This window comes from Camelus bactrianus, chromosome 2 (assembly GCF_048773025.1).
Source record: "Camelus bactrianus isolate YW-2024 breed Bactrian camel chromosome 2, ASM4877302v1, whole genome shotgun sequence".
NCBI lineage: Eukaryota > Metazoa > Chordata > Mammalia > Artiodactyla > Camelidae > Camelus > Camelus bactrianus.
In genome coordinates this window covers 83,653,631-83,678,187 of record NC_133540.1, presented here as the reverse complement: position 1 = coordinate 83,678,187, position 24,557 = coordinate 83,653,631, and the positions used below count along the sequence as shown (strand labels likewise).

Here is a 24,557-nt window from a genome sequence, read left to right as displayed (position 1 = left end):
ATCATATTATATTTTTTCAAAACGATGTGGTCTAAAGGTGGGGTCTCTGTGGGCAGAAGCTCCTGGACTCTGTCCTTTGGGTTTTTATGGAGGCTTCACTACAAAGACACCATTGATTAAAATCATTGGCCATTGGTGTTTGAACCCAACCTCCAACCCCATTCCCCTCCCAGGATGTCAGTGGGGTGCAGCTGGGAGTCCAAACCGTCTGTAATCACGTGGTTGGCTCCACAGACAACTAGACCCCATCCTTAGGTGAGTGACAAAATTTGCCTCGTTAATATAGCAAAAGACACCTTTATAGCTCTCTTCACTTGGGAAATTCCAAGAGTTTTTAGGAGCTGGGGGCCAGGAACCCCAGAAGAAGACCAAATTTATATAAGAAAAAATATATTTTTGGTCATCTGAAAAAAAAAAAAAAGATGTGGTCATTGAGGCTAATTTCAAGTGAAGACAATCTCTTTTGGCATAAAACACAAGAGATACAGTTTGAAGAGAGACAGCTAGAAAAAAGGGGTGTGAGGCCTGAATTTGACACCGTCTTTCTAAACCCAGTTGATAGCTGTTATGCGCTTATGTCAGTAAAGTTCCAGAATTGCCTTTCTGCTTATGAAAGTTCATATGGAATAGGCTATTGACAGTGTCTACCATGGGGTAATGAAAATATTGATAGCCCCTCTAGCAGTACTAATACTAATACTGCTGATAGCCAACACGACGTAGCGATTACGACATTCCAGGGACTGTTCTAATTACTTAACATAAATGAACTCATTTCATCTTCATAATAACCCTATTATGAGTAGTGTTATCACCCCCATAATCAAAAGAAGCAATGTGAATACCAGAACTCCATGTATTTTCTTACCTGTCAACTCTGTTTCAGATTTCCTTAAAACTTAGCGTAAGTTCGGAGTTGGGGGTTGGTCTTTCTCTGTAAACTTAAACATCTGATCCAGAGAGTTGGCTAATCATTGGGGAAATCCACACAATACGATACCTTAATTACATCTACCGCTCCAATTTCAACTGAACCTGACAGAGCACAAGTACACTAACACCAACACCTGCATATACTTTCTGAGAAATCAGCTATCCAAAACCAGGACTTTTGGAAGTTGAAGCCACTATACTTTGGTTTTATTTTCTTTTTTAACATGTCTACTTTTTTAAGCATAGCTATTTAAAATGAGATTTTTTTTGTGTGGTGTTTTCTTTTAACATTAATCCCATGTATGTGCTTTCTATCCACAATCATCCCTAGAGGACACAAAATAGACACACAACATATATGTTTGAAGGCCATTACTGACTTTCCATGAATGGGTCACACCGTGGTATTTGCTTGGTCCATTCCTCCTTAATTTTTTAATTTTTCATGTTAAAATAAGTGGTAGAGGAAAATCTTTTTCTTGGTGTTCTGGTATTGTTATTGTTGTTTTGGTATTTCAGCCCTGGCCTGGTAGTAGCAATCTTCATCCCTAAATTAAATTGTAAGACTTTCATCTCTGTTTATCAAAAACTAACATTTCATCCAGAATTACACAGAAATAGGTAGCCAATTTCCTTCAGTAATTCTTTCTTGCTTAAACTTAAAGGTTAGTACTTAGTAAACATTTGTCAGAAACTATCTGTAATAGCATATATAATGGTAAGACAGAAACTGAAAGAGGGAAATAATTTTCAAATAATTAAAAGGTAAATTCCTTTCCTCTCAATTTTCCATTTGAGGACTTTGTGAACTTTGATCCAGGAAAAGTAGCCTCAAATCACTTGTACGTGCTCACATTTCTTCATAGGCTCAGTGATGTCTTGGAACCAACAGCCTGACATCCTAGTCCAGGGAACATATTAAAAATAAACCCTAAAGAGGAACAATGTAGAAGAAGGAGTGCTAGACAGCTCTTGCTGCTCCAGCCAGTGGCCCTCAAATTCCATTACTGCTTCTTTGATTAAATTAAAATACAATAAGTACTGAGTACTTATTTAACACTTTGTCTATCCTGGCAAGAGAAAAAGACATTTCCATTTAGAGAAACAACTATTCAAAAGCTTCTGCTGATGCTGCAGTTACTATTTGGAATAAAGAAGAGAGTAATCAAGTAGATGAAGGTGATTTTTCGGAGAACATAGAAGAAAAGATTACCTACTAGGTATAGGGTGCTGTCCTAATAAACTGCTCTCCTAGTCTGGCTTTAGCAGAGACCACCAGTCAAGGGAAATGGGAGGAGTCCGGTGTAATGCTAAAAGATTTTAAGGAAATAAATTCAGAGCTGCATCCAACGATTAATAATGGCTACCATTTGTCAAGAACTTCCTAATCCTTATGGAAACCTTGTACAATATAAAAATTATCCCTATTTTACAATTGAGGAAAGAGAGGCTCCGAAACATCAAGCGCCCAACCTCAGGTCATACACGTACCAAAGTTACGGAGCCAGGGTTCCGAACCCAGGCCTAAGCTCCCCCTCCTTCCACTCTACCATGCTTTCTCAGTCTACCCCGGGGAGGTACATGGAGAAAATGAAGACTGCATGGTCCTTGGTTTTTGGTGGGAAGTCTGGGCTCTTTTCCACCCACCCACCTTCATTTTCAGCCTAAACTGCACACAATGCAGGTTGTCTTCCTAAAGCACCATTTTGATTAAGCTCTCGCCCTCCCTTTAAAAAACAAACAGAAACCCACTTTCAAAGCTCTTCATCAACTACTGAATGAAGTGCAAGTTATCTAGCTTAGAGTTAGTGGCCTTTCCTGACCTGGTTTCAACCAGCTATTCCTATACACAGTCTGATGCGCCACACAATGCAGATTTCTCACCATTTCCCAACACAAGCATTTTGTTTTCTTGACCCTGGTTGCCAGCTAATGCCAATTTTTTCTTTTTCTTTTTTTTTTTTTTTTTTAACAGGAATGACTTTCTTTCCTGGAGGAGGTTTGAGGTGCCTTTTAGGCATCCAATTCTAATAAACAATATCACAAACGTTAACATTTCAGGGAACACTTACATTTTCTCAGCTGTGTACTCACTCACTGTTTCTTTGCCAGTGTGGCAGATTGTATCTCCCAAAGTGACATCTCCCATCGTCACTTCCTCTCCTCTGGTGTGACCCTACCACTTCCCTGTGAAGAGGTAGAGGCTAACCCTCCTCTCCGGGAACCTGGATGGGCGTGGGCCTGCTTTCGCCAGCAGAACACAGCGGAAGGGAGTCTGTATGGCTTCAAGGCTGGGTCATAAGGGATGATGCAGCTATCACTCTGTTTGCTGGAACAGTCACACTTAGAGCCTTGAACTGCCATTTAAGTCCAGTTGTCTTAAGGCTGCCGTGCTTGGCTCCAAGCCAAGCCACTTGGAACAACCTCATGAAGAAGCCACCTATAGGCAGTCCAGCTGGCAGTTCTAGTCGCCAAGTCTTCCCAACACAGGCCCCAGCTGTATGAGCAAAGGGGCCTCCAAATGATTTAGCCCCCGATCATCAAATCACCCCAGCCCTTAAACCTTCTCAGCTGAAATCCTAGACACTGTGGAGCAGAGACAGGCACTCTTGCTGTCTGCTGTGCTGACCCACAGGATCTGTGAGCATAATAAATGATGATCATAAGCTACTAAATGTTGGGGTAGTTCATTAAGCAGCAATAATAACTAGATCAATGCATTAAACATTCGAGTAATAAATACATTTAAGCTATAATCTTACCGATATGCTGCCAGTAAAATACTACATACTGGGAGAAGCATGCCATCCCCAAACAAGGTTCTCTCTCTATATTTTTGTTTGTTTGTTTGTTTGGTGGGGAGGAGGTAATTATGTTTATTTATTTTAATTTTTTTAATGGAGGTCCCGGGGGTTGAACTCAGGATCTCGCGCGTGCTAAGCACATGTTCTAGCACTGAGCTATACCCACCCCTCCACAAACAAGATTCTTAAACTGTCATTTTACTTCCTCAAATGAAGGTTGAGTAACCACATTAGTGATGACGATGGAGCAGACAAGGAATCTGAAGTTCAGACATAAATTTGGCACTTCATTCTTCTCAGTAAAATTAAGTTTGGTTGTAAAGCATATTCAAGTTTGATACAAGCTGGAGTCAAATGAAACCACATTTTAAAGCCCTGATGCACATACCCACATTTCAAATCTTGTGATTCCCCTTACATTCCATAAGCAGCTCTCCTAGGGATCCCTCCAAGTTCACACGAGTGGAGCTCCAGAGAGAACAGACTGCTGATGGGTACAGTCGCTGTATGACAGGTGGTTAGGGAATTGGAACACAGAGTTGTTTTGTTTTCAGGACAATCGTCTTTTGTTTTTCTTTTCTTAACAATCAGTATTTTTCTCTTCACCTTTCTTTCAAAAAGTGTGAAATAGGAGAATTTGGCCTTGGATATTAGGATTTTTTTTCAAAATAATACCTTTATTTGTAAACTGTCTTAACACAATGCACTAAATTTTGAAAGTAAATTATTTTGCCAGGAATTAGTATCTGCCATCCTATGAGTGGATAAAGTCAATCGTTTTGCCTCTTCAACAATCATAAATATTTAGTGACTGATCACTCTTTCATATGAGTGACTTTAGCCAGCACCAACAGTAAATTACATCACCCGAGGTAGCAGTGATTTCAGCCACTGGCTCTGACAGGGCTGGTCTTTGACTGTATTTTTACTCCTCCATGAGTCAGTAAGTTTTGATTACTCTTATAGATCCATAATCAATATGAAACTTTTAGTCTTTTATCAGCAAAATAAATTAAACTCAAGGCTCTTGACTCAGCTCCCTATCTTCACTATTATGCCGTATTGATAATACTAATATTGGTGCTGGTGCTCGGAAGTGTTGCGATGTTGAAAGCCCCTAAAAAAGAAAAAAAAAAAAACAGTAATCTATGTGTGCTTGCATATTTTTTTCCATTTTCTTTCCCAAGAAATAAACTGACATACTCAGTATTCAGAGTCTTAGAATGTTCCAGCTGCCATATGGTAATTTTTATTTTGGGAATTATGGGGTCATGCCATTTTTTTTTAATGTTGTGCTGTAACAACTTAAAAACAAATTTTTGTTTGTTTGTTTACCAAACAGTTTGAATTTAGGGGCTTGTTATATTTCATGAATGTATACCCAGTAAGAAATAGGATAAATTAGTTTTAAACCAGGGGTCACCAAACTTTTTCTGTAAAAAGTGAGAGTAGTGTTTTTGGCTTTGACAGCCACAAGTTCTGTTTCAACTACTCTCAATTCTGCCACTGTTGTGAGAAAGCAGCTGTGGACAATATGCAAATGAATGGGTGTGGCCACATTTGGCCACAGAGGGCCATATTTTGCCACTCCCTGGTTGAAACTAAAGGCAGACTCCATTAATAAAATATACTGGAAAGTAAACATGTTTCTTTATGAAAAGATCTACCTTAGTAAACATGTCTTCTTAGCACGTTACACCTCTCATTTTGTTTTATTGCGGAGTATACCATGCCTCCTCACTTAGCCAACCTCCTCTGTTGCAGCAGACTAAGTCAATTATCATATTACATCAATGATTAGAATGCCACAAAACTACCCTGGGACACCACTGCGGAAAGAAACAGACCAAAAGACCATATCTAGTATTTTAGAGTTGGAAGGAGGTTTGAAAATACTAGTTCAAAATATTTAGCAAAGCATTCTATTACCTTGTGTAGAGGCATCTGAGTTTAAAATGATGGCTGATGGCGATTGACATGGGATACCCTGCTCAGAGGCACTAATATCACACACAATAAAGTGGACACTCCCATTTCACTTAAATTAGACAACCTAGTAAAACTAGAATGACAAAAACAAAGCCCACACCCTAACCATTCTCAGTATTAAGTAAAAGTGAAGGAAATGGTAGATTAAAAGATTAACTTTATAAAGTATGTATTCTTCTGTGGCCAAATGATGCATTTGACATAGTCAACCTGGCTTAATTTTTTTTTCTTCCCAGGTTGTGTCACTGAGCACTTTCTAAAAAGTCATCTCCCTTCTACCTATATGATTCTGATTTCTAGCTTCCTGATTCCCTCGTCTTTGCCAAAGGTTGGATCATTACTGATAAAGAACCACAGAACAATTTTAAGAACATTGTTTTAGTTGAAAAAGAATGTTACCAAAAGCAGTATACAACAAAATCAGGAGCAAAAATGTGTGATGAATGCTTGAGTGTCTTGTCTTCCTAATCTTACATAAAGAAATTTTGACCATATGTGGTAGCCTTAAATAACTATTTTTCTTTCCACTGTCTTTCCAAATTTTGATCCAAAATCAAGCACCATGGTAAAACACTCCTTTCATAGTGTATGATAAAGTAATAATCTTTAGTTCTTTCTTTAGCTAATCCACTAATCTACTTTCCCCTGTGCTCTGCATTCATTAATGAGTCACATCTACTCTCAGGAACTATGCCTCTATTTAAAAGATAAAGACAAGTGATCCAGGCAAGGTCAGCAGGGGCTGAACTCCAGGTGTTTGCTGCTTAGCCTTGAACTGAGACCACTGAAACTTCGGAATTATCTGATTAACAATCATGCACTCACCTGAGAGTAGTGATGTTAAATGGGATGTAATCAGGACAGGACTGTCCTAGTCCTGATAGGAGGACCTGCCTGTGAAGATTATGCTTTGTAATCTAAGAGTGATACAGAAAGAGCTTGAGCTTTGGAGTCAGACCAATGTGGGTTTGAAGCTTTGTTCTACCATTTATTCTCTGGGTAACCTGTATCACTAGGGTGATGGTGGGCTGTCAGTGCTGGTGGTAAAGGTAGGGGTATTACTAATAATTTGGCAACCTTGCAAAGAAAAGACAATTATAGTGCCAAAATAATGTAAAATAACCCTGTTGGTCCATCAAACATATTGAATGTCTCAATCTATATTCTATCTTCAGTTGGGTGAGCAAGAATATTATCTCTTCAAAATGATGCTGATTGATTTAAGGCCACTGCTTGGTGTGGAGACAAGCACTAGAATATTCTTCATTATTAAATTCATCCTCTTATTTCCTACAGAACTACAAGCCTCACTGTACTCCTACACCCAAGTACAGATTGGAGTGGGAGTATGGTTAGAATTAGAGAAGAGAAACAGATCCATTTCTATATGTTGTTAGACCTTTCTTAAACTCACGACAGAAGTAAATAATCCATAAGGGTAGACATTATTCTCTCATTGGAACATGGTGTCTTTCCTTCATGTCTTCAACAGTCTAAATAAAGTTATCTGAACACAATGTTAGACCTAGAGTCTATAAATGTCTTTTATCATCTGCCATGCTCCTACTCTGTTTTGCTTTTTACTCTGAATTTTGTTTTTTGTTCATTCAACAATTTCTTGAGTCTAGGTGCAAATACTTGCTGAGTAGTGTGAATAAACAATAGACAACAAGATGTGATATAGTCCTTGTCCTCACGGAGCTTACTGTAGAGTTCCTGTGGAAGATAGATATTAAACAAACATATAATTTATAAATTTGTTATAGTACCCAATTTATTAATTACAAATAGGGTTAGACAACAGTCATCACTGAGAGAGGACGGATGGAGATCTGCCCTACGGAAGTCTGGAGAGCTATCATCTCTGCATCTAATGGGATGGCAACTGAAGACAACTTTCCTATCTCCACATTCCCTGCCACTGACATCATTCCCCCAGTAAAACTCAACAATGGGATATGGAAGATGGTGCTCGGATGGGGCAATAATGTTCTTGTAGAGTAAGTTAACGCAATAATCATATTGCCACATGATATCTTTTCTCACCCTACAACATTGTACTTGCCCTCAGGGAAATCTCACAAGTTGTTTATTTAATGCACATTGAGAGATTTCGTTGCTTCATGGAGAAGAGCTCAGGGTGATGTTTCTAACAGAATCTCATGGCTCACTCATGTTTTCATCTTCATAAGGGAAAGAAAGTCGAATTGGAAACACTGAGGTCTCTTCTTCTGCCTTTTGATAGACACAGTACCCCTCAGGCATATAGCCCTAATCAATCCTGTGGAAATATGTTTTCTTTGCAATTTTACACAGTCCTAAGATTTCTGTATTTACTTGTAGGGTAAATATTTACTATTGAAGGTACTACTTCTATGAAATATAGATCTTCCTTCAGAGTTCATCAAAGCCTCACTTTTAATATCTAGCCAGTATATGAAAGCAATGTCTGACAGTAAGGATAAAATAGTGCAAAGCCCGCCCCCCCCTCTTTTTTTAATTATCAGGAATGTTTTGTTGTTGTTGTTGTTTTGACTCCTCAATTGTGGTGAAAGGATATATTCCCAGCCACAAACACTGTGCTGCTAGTTTGTAGTTATTTTTGCCAAATTGTTTTCATTTAAGTACTTCTTTAGAACAAAGTTGTTGGTTTTTTCTTTTTTTAATAGATCCCTACTTTTTTCTCAACTCCTAACTTTTACTTCATCCTTCATCTATGCCATCTTCCATCTTATGATTCTTATGATATTACATTCCCCGTCCTCATTATTTAAGCTGGTTTCTGAATATATAAGGTGAACGTTGCTTTGCTTTCCATTAAATTGCTATAGAATAAAATGGAGTTCCACGTGAGAAAAGCTCAATATGTAACAGAGGAATTACAATTTTATCAAAGGGCGCTCAAAAAATGGCATTGAGTGAAATTTGATGTTTATAATAGCTGTCCCTGTGTTCTTGGAAAAAATATCAATCTAAAGTTAACACTTACCTGGATATATGTATAATGTAAAACAGTAGGGAATGTGTTTAATTTCTTTCAAATAGAGATCATCAAAGATAGGGAAGTATTGGATCGTGGTTAAGACTCAACTCTAGAATCAAATTACATGGGTTTAAATCCTGACACAACCATTTACTAACCAGCTTGACCTTGGTCAGTGTTACGTAACTGCTCTCAGGCTCAGTTTCCACACTAGAAAAAACTATCTACTTGATCAAGTTGTGAAAATTACATGCATTAAATAGATGTGAAGTGCTCAGAAATTCCAGTACACAGGAAGCAGTCAATAAATGTTAGCCACTCTTACGATAGACTTCAAATTTTGAACCCTAATACTATAGAAAATTCAAACCAAATGTATTGAACACTACCTAGGTTTTTAGATGAGCTTGCGTCGATCATCATTTAGCAGTACAGGAGAGTCGTATATATATTTTCATTATATAGAAATAGATGTATAACTATACACACACATAAGTATACACACACGTATTTCGTATCTAATATTTTTCTTCTGTAATTAAAGTTACATCTCTTTGTTTTTATTTTTTGATTTTTTGACTAGATATATGTTTTTAATAAACTAAATGTGAGGTACTATGAAATTCACCCAGGTGTTTCACACTGGACTTCTAAGATCTCCCAGGTGAAAATAATGGAACATGTTACTTCAGGACTCTGTTCCCCAATTCACATCAAATTCTTCCCTGGGTTCTTGCAATCTGAGCAGCACACACACTTTAACTCACCTCTGGCTGGCCCGCCCACACTTTACTCATACTCTCCCTCTGCCCTGATCCACAACACCATGGGTGGCAAAAAGGGATGGAGTTCCAGCAGAATGACAGGAATCAGGTCTAAGGAGGAATTGGAATCTATGCTGACGTAAGAAGAGCCTGCCAACAGCAGATACCCTTCTCCAAGCCAGCCGTTCTGTTTTCAACACATTGCCACAGAGCTAAAGGGACTTAGGGATTTGCTGTTTGGAGGGGAGGTGCTTTGCCATTCCAAGTAAGTGGCTGGGAGGTCACCATGGAAACCACCACTTGAATTTTGGTGTATTTAAAGCCTCAATTCAGCATATAAAATCTGTAGTTTGCCTTTGAGAAACATCCCAGCTTTTCAAAAAGCTTTGGGTAAGTGGGAGCAAGGGATCAGAGGTGTTGATTAGTCTGTTTATTTAGCTAATAAAACTAAACTGTTTTTTTAGGCACAGTAGTTGGTTTCTTTGCCAGTGTAAGCAGAAAACTGGATTCATTATGTTTAGACATGCCCTTTCATTCAGGTCACAGTTGTACATTTGCAAATCTTTTTATCATATTTAATATCTATGCAGATGCCGTGTGGCTACATGTTTATATTACTCCTTCCTAAAAAAAAGAGACACATTGAGTCAAGGATGTGTTTGCCTGACATTCCAATTTTTTAATTGGGTCTTTTCCCAGAAACCTGGGTTGTTGTTTATAGTTTCTTTCTCCTATAAACACCATGGTAACCGGGGAAAGAAAACTTTTCATGAAATGCATTTTTCATCATTCCATAGTCTGAAAATTGCATTTAAATCCTGAAAAAAATGCCTTTAAATCAGAGGGTGCCAGTTTCCCTGGCATTTAAGATTTCTTAGTTGGTCCTATTTTCCTCTTTCCACCATTCCTCCTTGTCAAAGGCACCAGCAAGCAAGAAAGGTGGTCACTGCTTCACCACTCCCCCTTCTGGAGGCCTTCTCTCACCACAGATCTTACACGTGTGGAGTAATAGCCAAAGGGCAGGCGCAAAAGACAAACTGAGGTACACACATTCCAAAGATTAGGAGGTCTTTGAATAATGAAAAATTGGTTGAAAATTATGTACTGAGTTAATGTAATTAGAACATTTCATTTCAAATTGCTTAATTTCAGAGCTTTGAATTTATACATTGCATTCTGTAATTTATGCAAAAGTAGTAAGAGCAAAGTTATTAAAATATTGCTTATGCTAATTTTTTATCTTTTTGGTATGCAAAATCCAGAAATTCCATTCAAAAATAAACATTCTAGTGACAATCTTGACTCGTATCATATTAAAAGGTTATTTTCCAATTACCAGTTTGATCCAGTTACAGACACACTAGTACCATTCTATTAATATGTATCACTATTATATAAATAAAAGTTATATTATTCTGATGTTCTTGACTTCTAATGGCATGGCAGCATTATACACACTACTAAATTTGGATTGTCATTAGTGTCTAATAATTTATATCATGAGTCCAACTCCTTTTCCTTTAATAGTGTTTTAGCCATAGACACATACTCCACTTTGCTTCAAGAATTCTTACAGATGTCAGATATCTTACGGTGAAAGTCACAATTCACGTTAGCAGACCTTCCATAATTGCTTGTTGTAGAGGTGTATTTACATCTACAGATTAGGAATAAATAATTAACAATCTGTGAGTAACGCTGCCATAATTACACTGTTTAGACAAACGCTGGAGAGGAATAGTCTCCTTTCTCAAACATGAAGCATTTTCATTATGACCATTCCATTATAAATCTCAATTCAGAATAATTAATAAAAATGATTATAAATCACTTTGCAAAAATAAAACTGCTAAGCATGAGCTGAATAAGTACTACTAATTAAAGTTCTTAAGGGTCTGGAGAAAAAAGGAAACATTGCCTCAGCATTGCTAAAATGAGGCCAAAAACTACTGCTGATGAAATGCAGGAAACCCAGGGGGGAATGTTAGAGTAGGAAAGGTGGCAAAGACGGCTCTCCTATAAAATAAGCCTCATGTTGTCTCAGGGCCTCTGTTTCTCTTTTGATAAGGTATTTTTATATCAGCGGCCAACAGAATCATGATACATGCGCTGATTTGGACATACGCCAGCTTCTCTCAAGGTATAATTTTACTGTCTTTACACCAATATGTTTGGTCACATCAGAGTCAGTTGTGGTGAAAGTCCTATAATTTTCATGTACCAAATTTCTGAGCATGGTATGGTCAACGACCATGAAGACACACCAAAACGTGTCACGTACGCATGGGGCGTGCACATAACTGCACAGAGGGAAAATACATCATAGTAATAAAATCATCTCAAAAAAAAAATTTCTTCTCACCCAGCTGTGGTTAGGTGGCAAGAACCTCTGACCGACGCATGAGCAGCACAGGCTATTAGGAAACCCAGCTCTCTTCCCACCGCCACAGCTTCCTTGGCAGCATTTGGTGGAATTATAAGCCACAGAACTGGCCTGTTTACACAGTGCATCATCATTCCCACAAGTCCAAAACTGGGCTTCTATGGATAGTAACACAGAAGCGTAATAAGGGAGGATGGACTGAGTTCCTTTTTATTAAAGTAGTGTGTGAAAAGCCAGCAGAGATCATGGGTATTCTTGTAAATTCTGCACTGACTGCTCTATAAAGAACTATGATGTGCAAAGTTTGTGCATATATATAACTAAGAAATGCAAATAAACGTTTCCAATATCTGTAATATCAAACATACTTTAAAAAGATCACACGCTTATTCTAATTCATGCACTTTGAACACCTCCAATTAAATAGATGATTCTGGTAAACCCATACAGAGAAATACAGCAGAAATCTAGAATAAATATTTTCATAGGATGGAGCTTCCTTTAATTATACCTACCAGCTCCATATTTTTGGACTGCCTTAAAGGTGAGACCAATAGTGTTTATTCTTTATTTGAGTCTTTAATAATTAAATGCTCTTTTTTTGCAGACCAAAGTGAAGAGATACCTTAAGTCAAATCCCATTCAACAGAAACTAGTGCTATTTCCAGATGGAAGAGCTACGCAAAATCCTACAAGATGATTTCCATCTACAGAACTCAATTTGTTTAACATACCGAGTTCTTATACACCAGAATTGGAAGAATTTATTAGAAGTCATATCAGTTGGTGGCTTTCAAACTTTTTCAACCACAGACCCACCATACACACATACACACACACAGAATAATAATAATAATTAATAATAATAATAATGCAAAAGTCACAAAACAGTAATTACTCTTACCTTATGAAATATACTCTGAGAGTTTCTATTCCAGTTTATTCTCAACTGCTCATTGTAACGCACTAAACTGATTTTGTGGCCTACCAGTGGGTTGCAACTCACAGTTTAAAAATTTAGGCCACACTCCAGCCATTGGCAATTTACAAGAATGAAATAAATCATAGATTATATATAATTCTTTTCATTTTAAAAATGATACAAAAGCAGATTTACATATCAATCTTTTCCACAGCATGGATCATCACACATTCCTTTACAAATATAAGGAGATAATAAATCATTGATTATTTACAATTATTCTTCCTTTACTTGTTATATCTTTGCTTTTCCCCTAGTTTCTTCCTCATCTATAATATGTACCAATTTAATTTTTGTCCTGGTTTTGTCACTGATGTATTTTAGCATTTCTACTTTACTGGAGAGTATTAGTACTTACCATATTTTTTATTCTCTATTTTCCCTTTATCCAAGTCCAATATACATTTTCCTAATGATTTTCCAGTTCTATTAACCCCAACTGTTAACAAACTTACCCAGATTCTTTGTCGATTGTACACTGGAGGGCCAGGCGCCCCTGAGATAATTCTTTCCTGCACCCTCTAGTGTACAAACGTCTTCTGTCTTCATTCCTCTAAAATGTTATCATTAAATTAAAATTTCAGTTTTTTAGTCACACTCACCACATTTCAAGTGTTAGGTCACCACATGGATGGCTGCATGTGGCTGGTGATTGCTGTACTGGACAGGCTAGGAGGCCCTCATCTCCCCACAACCAGCAATGAAATAAAATCACATGAGAACAATATGAGACATGGGCTTTCAAGCAACAAAATATTTCTCCAACACACCTGAATCACACCATAACTCTTCTATCATCATCTCCACATTCCTTTAGACTTAAGAGAAGATGGAAGAAAAACACAAGAAGAAAATGAAAAGAATTGATGGGAAAGGCATGGTCAACTGAAGCCAGAGAGAGTGTGGTCCCAGAGCACTTAGCAACCTACACAAGAAAGCAAGCTGCCAAAGGGGGGATTCAGGTCATGTTCCCCAGAGCACCCCGATCTGCCCTTCCCCTCTTCCCATTTCTGCGCACTTATTTAAAGAGTTGCTGGTGAGAAGTAGTTGATGGAATAAGGCAAAGGATTTCAGTTTTTAAATCATCTTTTCTGCTAGTCCTGCTGAATGGCAGGCCCTTTGTAGCATTTTGCAAATTGCATTTACCTTTCCATTTAGGTAACATACTTAACTGAGTTCTCATTTGTTTTTTGTGGACTAAAAAAAGTTCTATGTATTTACTGGCTCAGTTCTCTGCCTGCACATGAGGGAATCAGGGTGTTTACACACCACTATTTCTGGCTGAACCCAAACCTTGGTTCCCAGAGGAAGGCAACTTGCAGACCATCTCCATTTATGAGAAGGGCAACCGTTTTCCCAGCCACTTCTTAACGTATGGCTCTTGGTTCTCCCCAGAACCTAGTGGCTACCTCCCCGCCTCCACCCCCAGCCAAACCCAAGTTTGGCTTCTCTGTTTCAGATACTCTTTGTTTCCCTGGGCAACATCACTGTGTACAGAAACTCACTGCTTGGACACTCCTAGGATTGTCAGGGCTCAACATTTATTTTTGTAACAATACTCAAGATTAACAATGTATCTTCTCTTTCAGGCATAAAATTTAAGGGGTACTGAAGCATAAAATTGGTCTTATGAACACATACTATATAGATAAGTCTTTATAAGCAGGTAAAATAAATATATGATTTCACACTTAAATTTACAAACAATTAGATTAAGCCAGATGGCTGATTGGATTTAGGGGCTACATTTGATAAATCAAAAAAAAATGCTGTCTTTGAAAGTAAGCCAGTAAATCTCTGGCCCCACTGCATTTTTGTAGTGATGGGAAGAGAAAAGCCATTAGTGAGGAGAAAATCTCATCCAAATCTATCAGCAGAATTCACAAAATGAGTTCCAAGCTAAGCTTCAGAAGGTAAAATGAGAAATTGTTCCTCACCCACCCCATCCATTTGGAGCACAGTACCTGACATGTGACTGGTGCTTAATAAACATTTGTTGAACAGATAAATGATGACAAACAGAACAGAAAGTACCTCCATGCCTAGGGGTAGTTACAGAATTTCAAATTCACACCTGAAAGAAGTTTAGAGGTCTCCTCGCTAGTGAGATCCAGCAGCTGAAGGAATTTAACGCTTTCACACTCCCTGCTTTTAACACACAAAACTTAGGACTTCCTGTTCCCTGCAAAAGAAAAGCTATGTCTTATTTCTATGTCCTATTTAAACCAATCCCCCTAAGTCATATCAGAAGAGAGCCCAGAAAAGGACTATTATTTGAGGGAGAGAACCTGCATGTAATTTTTTGCTTAGTGTTGAATTCATTTTTAGGCCTTTAGTTTTAAACTAATAATAATATGAGTAGAGTGCCCCTGTGCCATTGTCTAAAGAATAAATAATGAGAAAAGTCAACAAGGAGAATTTTGCCATTCTGGTTTAGCTCACGGAGCTTATGGTACCTCTAGTTTCAATCACTTCCTTCAATCCCAGCTTCAGGGGTTGAGGCTATTTCAACTGAGGACCTTAGGAGTTTCATTCCTTAAGAGGGTCTGGAGACTCCATTTCCTTTTAGACTGATCAAGACTTGTTTCACAGGGTCCCAGAAGAGCAACAAGAAGGGCCAGTGGGAAAACTTTACGCGGAAGAGAGATGCTGACTCAATAGGAAGAAGAGCTGTCAATGAAATTACAAACCTGGGAAGTTCCCTGTCACTGTTCAGATAGAGGGCGAAAGCAGAGAGGAAGGAAGGAGCAGCAGGCAGCAGTGAGGGTGAGGACCTCTAAAGTCCTTTCCAGTCCTAAGCTTCTGTGATTCCACGAGCCTCCTCCCAGCATTCTGAAATAAGCTTTTGCATCTAGTCACTTACCTGAACTGCTCAAAGTAAGGAGGAACATGGAAGAAAGAACAGAAGCTCACATTGGTCAGGCCCAGGGCTCTCCTGAGACCAGCCTCATTCCCTCCAGAGTCACTGCATGTTGGAAGCTCTCAATCCTCCCTCAGCACAACCAGGCCAGACCAGTGCTTTACCAGGCACACGGAATCCAGCCAAAACAAACCCTGCCTTAGAACTGTGGAAAACAGCTCTTTTTTTTTTTTTTTTTTCCTGGCTACAATGCAGACAGATGACTGCAATGCTTTTTCAGGCCCCTCCCTCCCCAGAAAGACCTTACCTGAAAAACCATGAAATCCTACTCGATTTAATTCCGTGTCCCGAAATATGATGTTCTGTGTCAGGATGCTATAAGTTAACTTGGTATTCTGACAAATGAGCTCCTGGTGTGATTAAGTCAAGCCCCATTTGTTTCCTATTTCCTCTTCTCCTGCTCCACTTCATCACAGAGCACTGGCAGAAAAACCCAAGTCCTTGGTTCATGCAGGGGAGAAGCGCGAGGAGAGAGGAAGGAAAAGCATCACTGTGGTGTGTGGCTGGGTTTCTCACAGTTGACTTTGGAATCCATCTCTCCAGCTGCTTATTACTCATTGATTGTCACCAACCGCCAACTCGGGGGAAAGTTGGGGAGATAACAGACAGAGGTGAGGAGGACAAAAAGAGGACAAAAAAGCAAAGGAAGGAGAGAAAGAACACACAGGAGAAGTAAGGAGAATAAAGACAAAGAAATTGGAAAGGAGAGGAAAAGAAAGGCTTCTTGTTAAAATAAAACCCACAAAATTCCCAACTCCCCAATGTAACTCTCTCTCTCAAAAAAAAAAAAAAAGTTGGTCACTCCTTTGGAATGACCGCAGAGAGCTGAGTTCACTCTACTGTAATTCCAACTGCTGGATATTATCTCCAAGGAGGACATGGGGAGGTCTTGCAAAGAAGTCGAGACTCAGGTTGCTGAATTCCCTGTAACAGGATGCAACCTCTGCTATAAATATCATGGGTGGATACCTGACATTGGTAACATCACTGAAGCACTATTTTCTCCTAAAACAGAGGGACAGCAGGAAACATGGTTAAGTTTGAATGTCATAGAGGCCCAGAAATGGCCCCACAAAGTTCCCAGAAAAGTAACCTCAGCAGATTCCAAATCATGTCTCTTCATTCTCTATTTTATGCTTAAATGCTTCCCACTCTTTTTTATGCACAGTGTTTAGTTTTCCTCTTAATATGTTTATTTTATTTTTAGCCAAAGGAGGAGGCTGCTCATGAGGCACACGTATAACTGGCAAAGTCACTGGGAAGTTCCGTCCTAGGGCTAATCTCTAACCACATAGTATCTGATGGCATTTCTGTGCATGAGTTCTGACTACAAAGCAAGGACTGCCTGTAGCTTGTGGGAGTTTCCCTACTCCTTTTTGAACAAGACCTGTCCCTCTTACACACACACACACACCCCTTATATAAGTACGTGGGACCGTGTGTTATGTAACTTTATATTTCCTGCTCCCTTGCTTTGGACTTAATAAATTATCAATTAGTGTTATCTTGGTTTAAACCTTTTGATTAAAAGATAGGTAAGATAAAAAAGTAGCTACCTAAGCAAAAGGTACTGCCTTCTTCCTTACTCACAATCCTATTATTCTCCAAACATTGAACCCTGGCTTGAGAGCTTTGCTGATCTTTAATTCTCTTTAGCTGAGTTCCCCACACGGTATCTATGCAAATGGATTCATCCTTTCATTCAGTACTTACTAAGCACTGATGTGCTCCAGGCACTATACTAAGTGCTGGGGGTACTAATGAGGAAGGCAGACAAGGTCCCCTAATTCTTGGAATGAATTCCCAGAGGAGAAGACAAATTATAAACAGAGTTTTCAAACTTATTTATGAAAAGGTGGTCAAGAAGATAAAAGATGTTTGAGCTGAGACCCAAGTGAAGTGAGACAGCAAGCCAGGTGAAGATGTGAAGGAAGACAGCCTAGAAGAAGAAAAGTGCAAGAACACACGCTCTGAGGTGGGAAAATCTTGAAATGTTTGAGGCCATGTGGCTGGAGCAGCATGAATGAGTGGAAAACAGGAGAAAGTGAGCATTAGATGATCACCCACGTCTCGCAGACATGGACAGAGGTTCAGATTTTACCCTAAGTGTAACAGGAAGTCATTCAAAAATTCTGAGCAAGGATGTTGCGTGATCACTCGGGCTATCGGGTTACACTGAGGGAGGGCAGGTGGGAAGCTTAGGGGTCCCTGTAGGTCTGGGTGGGAGATGACGGACTGTGTCTTGAACTACTGTGACAGCAGTGGAGGTGATGAAAAGTGATCATATTAGATACACATTTTGAAAATAAACCACTAATGGATTGCTGTGTTGTGGGAAAATAAGAAAGAGAAGAATCAAGAATGTCTATGATATCACTTATATGTGAAATCTAAAATAATGACACAAATGAACTTATTTGTAATACAGAAAGACTCAGACATGGAAAACAAACTTATGGTTACCAGGAGGGAAGTGGGGGGAGGGATAAATTGGGACTTTGGGATTTGCAGATACTAACTACTATATATAAAATAAATAACAAGGTCCTGCTGTAGAGCACAGGGAACTATATTTAATATCTTGTAGTAACCTATAATGACAAAGAATATGAAAAAGAGCATATATTTATATGTGTGTGTGTATAACTGAATCACTATGCTGTATACCAGAGACTAACACAACTCTGTAAATCAACTATACCTCAATTAAAAAAAAAGAAGAATGTCTTATGTTTGGGGGCTGAGGAACTCACTTAAATGTAAATGATATCATTTAATGAGATGGGGCAACTCGGGGTGGGGAGGAGTGGCTTTGGAGGGAAAATCAAAGCAATATGTTTGTGAAATCCATCACAAATCCAAGTGGAAAGCCAAGGCAATTCAATATAGAAGTCTGGAGACCAAAGAGAAGCCAAACTTGGAGACATAAATTTGGAAGTCATCAACAGATTTTATTTATTACCATTAGATGCTATCATGTGTTCAAAAACAACCTATTTTAAAATAGTTTCACTAGAAAATACAAGAAAAGGGAAACAAAAAGTCAAATACCTCTACTATCCCCAAAAGAAGCAGTTTAGCTCAATGAATTAGACTAGCACCACTTCCCTGCAAACTGGATAAACCCTTGTGGTTAAATAGAAAAAGATGGATCAATCACTGACTCATTGATTTTTTTTCACTTGTACTTTTTTTGTTTCCTGGCCCCCAACATACCCCAGCAGCCTCTTGTCCTCCCCGCAAAATAGAAAATCCAGTTTCATGGCAGGAAAGTGTGAATCACTGTGACAAAGGTAGAAAGATACAATCAGCCCAGAGAAGAAATAGTGTTTGTATAATCTGTGAACCTTGAGATATGCTTGTTCAAGAGAACTTTGCCCACTGACTGTACAGATCCTTGGAGATAACACGAATCAAGCGAGAAGTAATAATAAACTGGTTTCTCAAACTAGAAAGATGGAAGGTCTTGGTATGTCTTTGGTTGCACCTTTTCCTCCTAAAGACAGTTCTTTCCCATAGACCCTATTTAGAATTTTGCAAGAGTTGACAGTAGTCATGACCATCATTTGGTGTGATTGCCACATGTGATTTATCATGTTTGCCTGGGCAAGCTTTGGGAAAGAGCTTGGCCTAAAAGCCAAATTAATATATATATATAAAAAGGAATTGATTTATGAGGCAGCCAGGGAATGGAGAGTGTTAATATTTTAATAGGGGTGATAACACTGGCCTCCAGAGTTCATTTATTGACCCCCTGACTTCCTTTTACTCAAAGTGGTGACTAAACATTCCCTTCATTAATCAACTTAACTACCTGGTCTGTCATTCCAAGGCCACGCTGACATAATGCATGAAGTCTCTCTTGTAGCCCGGCTATGACACTGTTAAACATAGAAAAAAAAAATTGGCAAATACATCCATGGAGCACTCTTATATTGAAGAAACTACCAAGATCTTTTTATTAGAGCCCATTATCAGCAAAAGAAAAGGCCCCTGTGGCATTTTCCCCGTGTGCTAGGAGCCACTCTTGACAAAGTAAAGCACTGGGGCCTATTGCATGAAATCGCTTTGTAGATGAAACTCCCTTATAAAGTAGACCCTTTGCCTTTAAGCTTGTGAGCAGGACAAACCAGAAACAGGAGAGTTTTTCCCTGTGTTAACACAGCACCTTATTCATCTCCACTTCTTTTTTCAGATGAAACCAGTGGTTAGTGTTGCCCTCAGAGGTCAAATGGGACAGGTAGAAGCCATCTGAGAATTTTCCATCCTAAGGTTGTTGAATGTTCAGGAGCTATGCAGAAAGCAAATCAGAATGGACTTTTGACAGAAACAGGAGCTCTTTCTCAGGAGAAATGAGGGTCTGTTCAAGGTACGAGAAAGCTCTAAAAGAGAGGGTGGTTAAAGACCTTGTGGTTATCTTGAGATCAAGAAGCTTATAGTCATGTTCACTAAATATTACTTAGTGAATAAATGAACAGTCCATTCAGGGTAAGAAGCTAATCCAGGAAGCATCACTTTCTATACCGTAGAAGGAATGCTGGGCAGACTGTTCAGGTATCCTAGTCAGAGAATAGACTGATGTCGAGACAGAAAAGTGTAGGATCAAGGAGTTTCAAGGATTAGCCATCAGTGGAGGATGACTCTTAAGGAACTAAGGTGTAGGGTGGAATATAAGGTAGGGACAGAAGGACAGGGATAGTTAGAACTTGGGTCCAAGATTGAGGTGTCTATCACAACTATGATCCAGAGTCAGAGCAGAATCAGCTGTAAGGTGCCTCTTGGCCTAGAGCTAATATTCTCCCTGATTAGAGTTGAGTCTGAGTCCAAATCAGAGTCTGAGCCAGATCTAGCTTAAATTGGAGATTTACTCCACCTCAGGGAAATGGTAGTTAAAAGGGTAAGGAAGCCACATTGGTCATTACACCATCCTCCTCTCAAGGATTCCTATAGCCAGTTTTATGGGAAGGAGCTACTAGACATAGAGATACCTCTTATTTGGCCCAGAGTCAGAGCATAAGCTTTGGATTCAGGCAAAAGTTTCAGCTTTCTCATCTATTAGCAACCAAGACCCTGGTGATAGCAACATAGCCTCTTTGTATGTAGCATGTAATGTGCTTAATACTGTGCCAGACTAACACCAAGTTATACCCAAAAATGCTAGTGTTTTTATTATTTCATGACATATAGAGGGCTTACAACATGCCGAACACGTCATCTCATTCAGCCCACCCATCCTTTGAGGTAGTTACTGTTGTTACCACATGTTTATGAATAAGAAAAGTGAGACCCCCCAAGAGGTTATGTAACTTGTCCAAGGTTACACAATTAGTACAGGTAGAACTGGTATTTCAAACCAGTTTTTCTAACAGCAGAACCTTTGCTCTTATAATATATGGATCCTTGGAAGTATTCAATGATAAGTGAGACTTGAGTCCACTTTAGAATCTCAGATGGCCCCTCCCAGATGGCTCCTCAGATGATGGTGTGTAAAACATGTGGGGTTTATAGGCAACCCCACCCTAATCCTGACTCTTCAGTTACTAAAGGGCGATAATTAGCTCTGCTCTAATCTGTTCCAAGTGACAGGTGAACTTCTGGCTTTATCTCAGAAGAACTCAAAACACTTGTGCCCATGTAAGAGCATTCAGCTACGCATATGAGTTCTTTTCTAAGTACATCAGGCTTAAAGCCAGTTCTGCTGGTCTCTAGATCATCAAAGACACACTTAGCATTGAGTTCCAGAGCCCCAGAGCATCCAGCTAAAGGCCCTGGGATGAGACTAACATTATACCCAGAAGCATTAAAACAGGGTCTGTGATGAACCCCTGAGCCTGTGCTCATAGACGGCCTGGCCGCACTGGGCTCCAGAGCTACACATCCAAGAGGCAGGCACGCCAATGTACAGACAGGAGTCAAGTGCTTGTGGTACCCCTGCTGCCTGTCCCTACAGCACTATGAACCCCTAGGAGAGAAGTTCTGAGGGTTTGAAAACTTAACCAGAACAACATCAAAAGTGCTGAGGGTCCCAGCTGAGTCCAAAATATTAAGTTCTTTCAGGAGACTGACTGGGCTGGGCTTCAATGACTCAACAGCTCAAAGAAGACAAGTACTCACATCTGGGATCTAGTGAAGATACATGATCTGGGTTAAAGAGGAACCTCAGTGGCACTCAGCAATGGACTCCCCGCAGCCGGAATCCCCAGCAAGCACTGCCCACGGTCCACTGCCTCCTGTCACCCCCTGCAGCAGAGGCTGCATCATCCTGGCTCTCTAGGTGAAGGCCACAGCCCCTGCTGCCCACAGAGGACACAAAGCTTGTGGGCATTCCTGAGGACTGTCTAAAATTCACCACTAATCTCTCTAAGCACTACCCCTTCCCCGCTGGGGAAACATGACTGGGGTCCATAGTAACTGACTCAACCTATGGGGCAATGCAGCCTTCAGAGACAACACAGAACACCAAGCAATCAGAAATGAGGGACTGCTGAAGTTCCCTACAGAATTACTGGAGACTCTCACTTATGCTCAGGACAGCAAAAGAGGAGAAAATCCCTGGCCTCTGGGGCTTGCATTCAAAGTCATACAATCCAGCATTGTACCGACTGGGTATTCTCAATCAGTGGTATTGAGAGGCTGGAAAAAAAAGTGGCAAGGGAGATATGCAGAGCAAATGGCCAGGTCTGCTTTTAATAAAGCAAAGTTAGAAAGAGGATACAGAAACATTATACTTGTCCTCCTTCATGGACCTGAGACAGGAGGGAGGGGGCACAACCACTAAAAGAATGACACAGCAGTTAGCACCAAGATGGCGGAAGATTCGACTCCCAGAAGACTTTGAGCTTCATTAACATTCATTGTAATACATTAGCCTGCTAAATGGTTCTCCCACAGGCACCATGACAGTTTCAAGGCTGACCATAAAAGGTCAAGAAGTGGGTGATGGCCCAATTCATGGGAATCCCAGCCCCTGCCCCAAAGTAGTTGGAATACTCCTCCCACTTGTTAGCATACGAAGCTACCAAGCCCATAAACACTAACAACCCCGCACCTCGTGGTCACTCTCTCTGGCCTTCCGAGATGGCCTGCACTCTGTGGAGTGTGTGTCTCTCTGAATAAGTCTACCTTCACTCTACTATGGCTCACTCTTGAATTCTTTCCTGTGAGAAGGCAGGGACTCTCACTTGGCAGGGCGCATCCCAGGGATTTGTCTGAGACCTGGGATACAACCATCTTCTCGCACCCCATTTTTCCTGTATCAGAATGTTCTCCCTATAAAGGGAAGCTGCTATAGATGACAAGCATCATAAGCACCATAGTCAGAGCCCAGGCCATCATGTAGTCTAACTTGCACCTGGGTGGATGGCAGGATAAGTAAGATGAGCCCCTAGTAACAAAAACGGAACAGATCTACAGAGCCATGGGAGAATATACCCATGTCCCAGGAGTCTGGTGTATAGTTTGAAGCAGCCACACTAAGCTTTGAGTGTCCTTGAAGCCTTGTGTTCTATCTTAAATAGTCAATAGAACCACATTTTATTCCATAGCATATTCACATATGCTTTTATATTAAAAAATGATTGAAACAACACTTTAAAAATATCTATATTTTTGAGTAAAATCAACTTTCTGGGGAAATGATTTGTGCTTTTCTCATTCAATTCCCCACGTATCCTTGGTACACTGTTCCATATACCTATATTCAGGCCTCTGAGAGTCAGGAACACAGGGAAGGCCTAGGCGATATGGAAGGCAACCTCCAGAAAACTCCATGGGACAAGCCAATGTGCCAACAAAGCAGGGCAAGGTATTTGGTAGCTGCCATGAGGACAAAGTTGGAGAATTCAGTCCTTGGAAGTTCTGGCAAGAGGAAAGCAGGACTCTAAAAATTGGAGGAATGAGGGTGCCAAATTAATAATGGGGGTATCAAGGCAGGGACAATCACTACAACTGCCCAAACTGGAAGAGTATTCTATTGACAGCCTCCAGTTTCTGGGATTCACATCCTCGTGTAGCTCCTCCCCTTGAATCTGAGCTGCCTGCAACCAGAAGTGATGCTGTGCTAGACCCAGGACTAAGCCTTCAAAAAGCCTGCAGCTTCTGCTTTTGCACTCCAGGGGAAGCTAATCAAAATGTGAGAAACTTGACTACTCTGGACCACCTTCCTGTGAGGAAGCTGAGACTGGTTACAGGGAGAAAAACCCAAGAATCCTGCCAAGCGCGGTACCCTTGTCTGGCTGCCCAGGTAAGTACCAATTTGCCAGCCACGTGAGTAAACCGTCTTGAAAGATAACACTGCATAGGGCAGAATCACATCATCCTTGCGGGGACATAATCAAAATAAAGAATAAGTAGATTTTCCAGTTCTGCAAGTGAGAAACTTAGAAGTTGCCACTCTGTCCTAACAACAAGTAAAAAACTCAACAGACTGAAAGATCGATAACTCCTCTTGGAGCCATAGGCGACGGAAGGGCACACAGCAAACTGCTGCACCCTAGACTGGAGAGACCAACAGGACATGACAGAGAATAACAATTTACCTGAGCAGAGGCTCCCAGGCAGATACCACTGTAGGAATCAGTGCCTGGGTAGGAAAACCTCAACTGTAACTGAGGAATTGCCGGAGTCTCAGTGCAGACAACTCTGAGCGCTAGAGACTCCAGCTAGGGGAGAGTGTGGCTCAAGTGATAAGAGCGCATGTCAGCATACACAAGGTTCTAGGTTCAATCCCCAGTACCTCCTCTAAAAATATTAATAAGTAAACCTAATTACCTCCCTCCCCGAAATAAAAAATTTAAAGAT

At 40.0% G+C, this 24,557-nt stretch overlaps 1 long non-coding RNA gene across 1 annotated transcript in view; it reads right to left on the bottom strand.

Moving 5' to 3' along the window:
- The window catches only part of LOC141573776 (uncharacterized), a 64,215-nt gene that overhangs the window by 3,630 nt on the left and 36,028 nt on the right, over positions 1-24,557 (bottom strand). The gene's annotated exons all lie outside the window — the stretch shown is intronic.